The sequence below is a fragment of the Lipotes vexillifer genome, unplaced genomic scaffold (assembly GCF_000442215.2).
Source record: "Lipotes vexillifer unplaced genomic scaffold, Lipotes_vexillifer_v1.1 scaffold1179, whole genome shotgun sequence".
Classification (NCBI taxonomy): domain Eukaryota; kingdom Metazoa; phylum Chordata; class Mammalia; order Artiodactyla; family Lipotidae; genus Lipotes; species Lipotes vexillifer.
The window spans coordinates 552,754-561,505 of record NW_006783890.1 but is presented as its reverse complement, the minus strand read 5'-3'; positions in this window follow the sequence as shown (position 1 = coordinate 561,505).

The window sequence follows — 8,752 nt, the reverse complement described above, 5'->3', positions numbered from 1 at the left end:
GGGAAAGAGAGTAGGTAAGTGGAGAAGAGAGTGAACATAGTGCTCATTTTCTACTCTGGGTTTTGACACAGGAGTGTGTGTGTGTCTGTGTTATTTATTAAATGAGCTTAATGTGGAAGGCGAGCCACTGTGTATCACTATGGAACTTGCCACTTCAAAGTAAACTAGACCACATGGGATGGCACAATAAAGGAGACACTGGGTCTTAGTGTAGCCACCTTGAGTTGAGTATGGTATGGTCTCAGACTTCAGAGCAGTGTTCCTTGACTAGGAGACCTCTGTGCTAAGGGTGAACTGCAGTGCCTATGGGAGAAGTGGAAGATGTAACCAACACTGAAGGCTGAGGATGAGTCAGCCAGGAAGTACTACCACACTCTGATCAAGCCAAGAAGACCAGATCACAAGTTATGTCAGCACAGGCTTCAGTCATTAATCCTAACAAGGAAAACAGTGCCCAGGGAACAGGGGACACTGCCCACCCCAGAGACTATCAGAGGCAGAGGACACGACCCGCGGCAAACTTGACCCTTTCCTGCACTCATGAGGACACATAAGATCCCTTTTCTGACATAACTGGTAATTCCCCTCCAATTACCACCTAGTTCTCTGTTTCCTTTTCCGTTATGCTCTTGAAAAAGTTAACTGTATATTTCATCTCCACCTTCCCTCCTATTATTTATTGAACTTATTCCTGAGTTTTTTTTCCTCTAGCATTCCACAGGAATGTCTCTTGTTAAGGTCACTCATGAGTATGTCAAATCCAATGGTCAGTTTTCAGTTCTTATTTTAATCTGCCTAGCAGCTGCCTAGACAAGGTCAGCTATTCCCTCCATTTTAAAAACACTTTCTCTTCTTGGCTTGCATGTTACACATTATTTCTGGAGGTTCTTTCTCTACTTCAAAAATACCGCAATGCCCCAGGATGGTCTCTTTAGATGGTTTCTCTGCTTTAGACACTCTCATCTCCCTGAATAACTCCATTCAGACTTGCGGCTTGAATGTCCATCCCTATGCCAATGACTTTCACACTTTATTTTCCCAATATGGACCTTTTTCTGAACTCCAGATATATAGATCTATCTGCTCCCTCAACATTTCCTCTAGATGTCTAATGAGCATCTCAAACTTAATGTGCCTTAAACCTAGCCCTTGAGTTTCCCTCCTAAACCTCCACTCCCTCTCCAGTTTCCCCATCCTCCAATAAATGACAATTCTATTTATCCAGCTGCTCAGGTCAAAACTCTTGGACTCATTCTTGGCTCTTTTTTTTTTTCTTACATATTTCTCACTGATCTGGCAGCAAGTCCTGTCAGCTATGCATTCAAATTATATCCAGAATCTGACCATGTCGTACCATCTCCGCAGCTACAAACTTTACTCTGCTGTGCTAGTTTCTTAGACTGCCCTGACATTTGCTTTGCCTCCCTGCAGTCTGGCTTCCATAGCTGCCAGAGTGGTCCATCAGGCTTGCTGGATCTGTGGTTAAGAAAATGCCATCAGGGGCTTCCCTGGTGGCACAGTGGTTGAGAGTCCGCCTGTCAATGCAGGGGACACAGGTTCGTGCCCCGGTCTGGGAAGATGCCACATGCCGCAGAGCGGCTGGGCCCGTGGGCCATGGCCGCTGGACCTGCGCGTCTGGAGCCTGTGCTCCACAACGGGAGAGGCCACAACAGTGAGAGGCCTGCGTACCGCAAAAAAAAAAAAAAAAAGTGTCATTAGGATGTGGTTTATTATGTCATTTGTCAGTTCTGCTTGTCTGTGCTTGACTTAATATTAAGTATGTCAGCTCTTCCTATGTTATAAACAAGATGGCAGTTCGGAGCCCTAGACTCACTTCCATTGAGTTTAGCATTCCCAGGAAAAGGAAATGTCTCTCTCAGAGTTTACAGATTAATTCAATGAGAACAAACCAAGATGGTGGAGTAGAAGGACGTGCTCTCACTCCCTCTTGCGAGAACACCAGAATCACAACTAGCTGCTAGACAATCATCGACAGGAAGACACTGGAACTCACCAAAAATGATACCCAACCTCCAAAGACAAAGGAGAAGCCAAAATGAGATGGTAGGAGGGGCACAAACACAGTAAAATCAAATCCCATAACTGCTGGGTGGGTGACTCACAGACTGGCGAACACTTATACCACAGAAGTCCACCCACTGGAGTGAAGGTTGTGAGCCCCACGTCAGGCTTCTCAACCTGGGGGTCTGGCAATGGGAGGAGGAATTCCTAGAGAATCAGATTTTGAAGCCTAGGGGGAGTTGATTGCAGGACTTCGACAGGACTGCGGGAAACAGAGACTCCACTCTTGGAGGGCACACACAAAGTAGTGTGTGCATCAGGACCCAGGGGAAGGGGCAGTGACCCCGGGGGAGACTGAACCAGACCCACCTGCTGGTGTTGGAGGGTCTCCTGCAGAGGCGGGGGGTGGCTCTGTTTCACTGTGGGGACAAGGACACTGGCAGCAGAAGTTCTGGGAAGTATTCCTTGGCGTGAGCCCTCCCAGAGTCTGTCATCAGCCCTACCAAAGAGCCCAGGTAGGCTCCAGTGTTGGGTTGCCCCAAGCCAAACAACCAACAGGGAGGGAACCCAGCCCCACCCATCAGCAGTCAAGTGGATTAAAATTTTACTGTGCTCTGCCCACCAGAGCAATAGTCAACTCTACCCACCACCAGTCCCTTCCAACAGGAAACTTGCACAAGCCTCTTAGGTAGCCTCATCCACCAGAGGGCAGACAGCAGAAGCAAGAAGAACTACAATCCTGCAGCCTGTGGAACAAAAACCACATTCACAGAAAGATAGACAAGGTGAAAGGCTATGAACCAGATGAAGGAACAAGATAAAACCCCAGAAAAACAAATAAATGAGGTGAAGATAGGCAACCTTCCAGAAAAAGAATTCAGAATAATGATAGTGAAGATGATCCAGCACCTTGGAAAAAGAATGGAGGCAAAGGTCGAGAAGATGCAAGATAGGTTTAACAAAGACCTAGAAGAATTAAAGAACAAACAAACAGAGATGAACAATACAATAACTGAAATGAAAAATACACTAGAAGGAATCAATAGCAGAATAACTGAGGCAGAAGAACAGATAAGTGAACTGGAAGACAGAATGGTAGAATTCACTGCTGTGGAACAGAATAAAGAAAAAAGAATGAAAAGAAATGAAGACAGCCTAAGAGACCTCTGGGACAACATTAAATGCACCAACATTTGCATTATAGGGGTGGCAGAAGGAGAAGAGAGAGAGAAAGGACCCGAAAAAATGTTTGAAGAGATTATAGTCAAAGTTGCCCTAACATGGGAAAGGAAATAGCCACCCAAGTCCAGGAAGTGCAGTGAGTCCCATACAGTATAAACCCAAGGAGAAACATGCCAAGACACATAGTAATCAAGTTGGCAAAAATTAAAGACAAAGAAAAATTATTGAAAGCAGCAAGGGAAAAATGACAACATACAAGGGAACAGCAGAAGCTCTACAAGCCAGAAGGAAGAGGCATGATATACTTAAAGTGATGAAAGGGAAGAACCTACAACCAAGATTACTCTACTGGCAAGGATCTCATTCAGATTTCATGGAGAAATCAAAAGCTTTACAGACAAGCAAAAGCTAAGAGAATTCAGCACCACCAAACCAGCTCTAGAACAAATGCTAAAGGAACTTCTCTAAGTGGGAAACACAAGAGAAGAAAAGGACCTACAAAAACAAACCCAAAACAATTAAGAAAATGGTCATAGGAACATACATATCAATAATTACCTTAAACGTGAATGGATTAAATGCTCCAACCGGAAGACACAGGCTTGCTGAATGGATACAAAAACAAGACCCGTATATATGTTGTCTACAAGAGACCCACTTCAGACCTAGGGACACATACAGACTGAAAGTGAGGGGATGGAAAAAGATATTCCATGCAAATGGAAATCAAAAGAAAGCTGGAGTAGCAATACTCGTATCAGATAAAATAGACTTTAAAATAATGTTACAAGAGACAAGGAAGGACACTACATAATCATCAAGGGATCAATCCACGGAGAATATATAACAATTATAAATATATATGCACCCAATATAGGAGCACCTCAATACATAAGGCAACTGCTAACAGCTATAAAAGAGGAAATCGACAGTAACACAATAATAGTGGGATCTTTAACACCTCACTTACACCAATGGACAGATCATCCAAAATGAAAATAAATAAGGAAGCAGAAACTTTAAATGACACAATAGACTAGATAGATTTAATTTATATTTATAGGACATTCCATCCAAAAAGAGCAGATTACACTTGCTTCTCAAGTGCGCACGGAACATTCTCCAGGATAGATCACATCTTGGGTCACAAATCAAGCCTCAGTAAATTTAAGAAAATTGAAATCATATCAAGCATCTTTTCTGACCACAACGCTATGAGATTAGAAACGAATTACAGGGAAAGAAATGTAAAAAACACAAACACATGGAGGCTAAACAGTACGTTACTAAATAACCAAGAGATCACTGAACAAATCAAAAAGGAAATGAAAAAATACCTAGAGACAAATGACAATGAAAACACGATGATCCAAAACCTATGGGATGCAGCAAAAGCAGTTCTAAGAGGGAAGTTTATAGCTATACAAGCCTACCTTAAGAAACAAGAAAAACCTCAAATAAGCAATCTAACCTTACACCTAAAGCAACCAGAGAAAGAAGAACAAACAAAACCCAAAGGTAGCAGAAGAAAAGTAATCATAAAGATCAGAGCAGAAATAAATGAAATAGAAACAAAGAAAACAATAGCAAAGATCAATAAAACTAAAAGTTGGTTCTATGAGAAGATAAACAAAATTGATAAACCATTAGCCAGACTCATCAAGAAAAAGAGAGAGAGGACTCAAATCAGTAAAATTAGAAATGAAAAAGGAGAAGTTACAACAGACACCGCAGAAATACAAAGCATCTTAAGAGACTACTACATGCTTCTATGTCAATAAAATGGACAACCCGGAAGAAATGGACAAATTCTTAGAAAGGTATAACCTTCCAAGACTGAACCAGGAAGAAATAGAAAATATGAACAGACCAATCACAAGTAATGAAATTGAAACTGTGATTAAAAATCTTCCAACAAACAAAAGTCCATGACCAGATGTCTTCACAGGTGAATTTTATCAAACATTTAGAGAAGAGCTAACACCCATCCTTCTCAAACTCTTCCAAAAAATTGCAGAGGAAGGAACACTCCCAAACTCATTCTATGAGGCCACCATCACCCTGATACCGAAACCAGACAAAGATACTACAAAAAAAGAAAATTACAGGTCAATATCACTGATGAATATAGATGCAAAAAACCTCAACAAAATATTAGCAAACAGAATCCAAAAGCACATTAAAAGGATCATACACCATGATCATGTGGGATTTATCCCAGGGATGCAAGGATTCCTCAATATACACAAATCAATCAATGTGCTACACCATATTAACAAATTGAAGAATACAAACCATATGATCATCTCAATAGATGCAGAAAAAGGTTTTGACAAAATTCAACACCCATTTATGATAAAAACTCTCCAGAAAGTGGGCATAGAGGGAGCCTACCTCAACATAATAAAGGCCATATATGACAAACCCACAGCAAACATCATTCTCAATGGTGAAAAACTGAAAGCATTTCCTCTAAGATCAGGAACAAGACAAGGATGTCCACTCTCACCACTATTATTCAACATAGTTTTGGAAGTCCTAGCCACGGCAATCAGAGAAGAGAAAGAAATAAAAGGAATAGAAATTGGAAAAGAAGAAGTAAAGCTGTCACTGTTTGCAGATGACATGATACTATACATAGAGAATCCTAAAGATGCCAGCAGAATACTACTAGAGCTAATCAATGAATGTGGTAAAGTGGCAGGATACAAAATTAATGCACAGAAATCTCTTGCATTCCAATACACTAATGATGAAAAATCTGAAAGAGAAATTAAGGAAACACTTCCATGTACCACTGCAACAAGAAGAATAAAATACCTAGGAATAAACCTACCTAGGGAAAAAAAAGACCTGTATATGCAGAAAACTCTAAGACACTGATGAAAGAAAGTAAAGATGATACCAACAGATGGAGAGATATACTATGTTTTTGAATTGGAAGAATCAATATTTTGAAAATGACTATACTACCCAAAGCATTCTACAGGTTCAATGCAATTCCTATCAAATTGCAAATGGCGTTTTTTACGGAACTAGAACAAAAAATCTTAAAATTTGTATGGAGACAAAGAAGACCCCCAAATAGCCAAAGCAGTCTTCAGGGAAAAAAACAGAGCTGGGGGAATCAGGCTCCCTGACTTCAGACTATACTACAAAGCTACAGTAATCAAGACAATATGGCACTGGCACAAAAACAGAAACACAGATCAATGGAACAAGATAGAAAGCCCAGAGATAAACCCACACACCTATGGTCAACTAATCTATGACACAGGAGGCAAGGATATACAATGGAGAAAAGACAGTCTCTTCAATAAGTGGTGCTGGGAAAACTGGACAGCTACATGTAAAAGAATGAAATTAGAACACTCCCTAACACCATACACAAAAATAAGCTCAAAATGGATTCAAGACCTAAATGTAAGACTGGACACTAAAAAACTCTTAGAGGAAAACATAGGAAGAACACTCTTTGACATTAATCACAGCAAGATCTTTTTTGATCCTCCTCCTAGAGTAATGGAAATAAAAACAAAAATAGGGCTTCCCTGATGGCGCAGTGGTTGAGAGTCCGCCTGCCGATGCAGGGTACACGGGTTCGTGCCCTGGTCCGGGAAGATCCCACATGCCACGGAGCAGCTGGGCCTGTGAGCCATGGCCACTGAGCCTGCGCATCCGGAGCCTGTGCTCCACAAAGGGAGAGGCCACAACGGTGAGAGGCTCACGTACCACAAAAAAACAAACAAACAAACAAAAAAAACCATAAATAAATAAATAAACAAATGGGACCTAATGAAACTTCAAAGCTTTTGCTCAGCAAAGGAAACCATAAACAAGACGAAAAGACAACCCTCAGAATGGGAGAAAATATTTGCAAACGAATCAACGGATAAAGGATTAATCTCCAAAATATATAAACAGCTCATGCAGCTCAATATTAAAAAAAACAAACAACTGAATCCAAAAATGGGCAGAAGACCTAAATAGACATTTCTCCAAAGAAGACATCAGATGGCCAAGAAGCACATGAAAAGCTGCTCAACATCACTAATTATTAGAGAAATGCAAATCAAAACTACAGTGAGGTATCACCTCACACCAGTTAGAATGGGCATCATCAGAAAATCTACAAACAACAAATGCTGGAGAGGGTGTGGAGAAAAGGGAACCCTCTTGCACTGTTGGTGGGAATGTAAATTGATACAGCCACTATGGAGGACAGTATGGAGGTTCCCTAAAAAACTAAAAATAGAATTACCATATGATCCAGAAATCCCACTACTGGGCATATACCCAGAGAAAACCATAATTCAAAAATACACATGCACCCCAATGTTCACTGCAGCACTGTTTACAATAGCCAGGTCATGGAAGCAACCTAAACGCCCATCGACAGATGAATGCATAAAGAAGATGTGGTACATATATACAATGGAATATTACTCAGCCATAAAACGGAACAAAATTGGGTCATTTGTTGAGACGTGGATGGACCTAGAGACTGTCATACAGAGTGAAGTAAGTCAGAAAGAGAAAAACAAATATCGTATGTTAATGCATGTATGTGGAGCCTAGAAAAATGGTACAGATGAACTGGTTTGTGGGGCAGAAATTTAGACACAGATCTAGAGAACAAATGTATGGTCACCAAGGGGGAAAAGCCGCAGGGGGTGGGGGTGGGGGTGTGATGAACTGGGCGATTGGGATTGACATGTATACACTGACGTGTGTAAAACTGATGACTAATAAGGACCTGCTGTATAAAAAATAAATAAAATAAAATTCAGAAATTAAAATAAAAATAAAACAAAGAAACAGAAAAGATTAATTCAAGGATGATTGAGTAATTTTACTGGAGTCATGTGTCAATCTCTAAAGTAATCAAAGTGGTCGCGAGAAATTAGGTACTCTGGTCATCCTGGGTCATCTGCCCACCCTAACTGCTTAGTATCTGTGCTTTATGCAGAAACAACACTTAAATGTAAAATGTCTGGTCATCTGAACATTTTCCCCTAGCAGTTAACATTAAATTATAATAGCTAGTCTTCTAAAGCTAAAACAAACATAATTGCAAAAAATTCAGAGCAAAATTATGAAAATATTTCTACATTGAAACAGACTTCTTGGTGTCTCAGTGATTTATTGAGCAAGAATAGTTGGTACTCTGCTGGGTATGGCAGATACAATGACGAAGGAATAACAGGTCACTACTCTTGATCAACTTAGAGTGTAATGGGAAGAGAAAGACGGTATAGAGATGATTATAATGCAGCAGGGAAACACTGCTGCAGAGGCCTGCACAGAATGCTTTTGTAATGAGGACAGAACGATGGACTCTGCCTGAGGCTTTCTGGGAAGATTTCCTTAAAGAAAAGGTGAAGAAGAGGAGTTTCTACATAAAAGCTGAGTGGGAACAGGGAGAAGGTCTTTCAAGAGAAAGGAGTGGCACAAGAGCAAAGTGGCACAAGGGTGTGAAAAGATCTGTCATAATAGGTAATAGCAAGCAAGTCACTGAAGTTGGCCGTAGACTACATGAGGAAGAGCG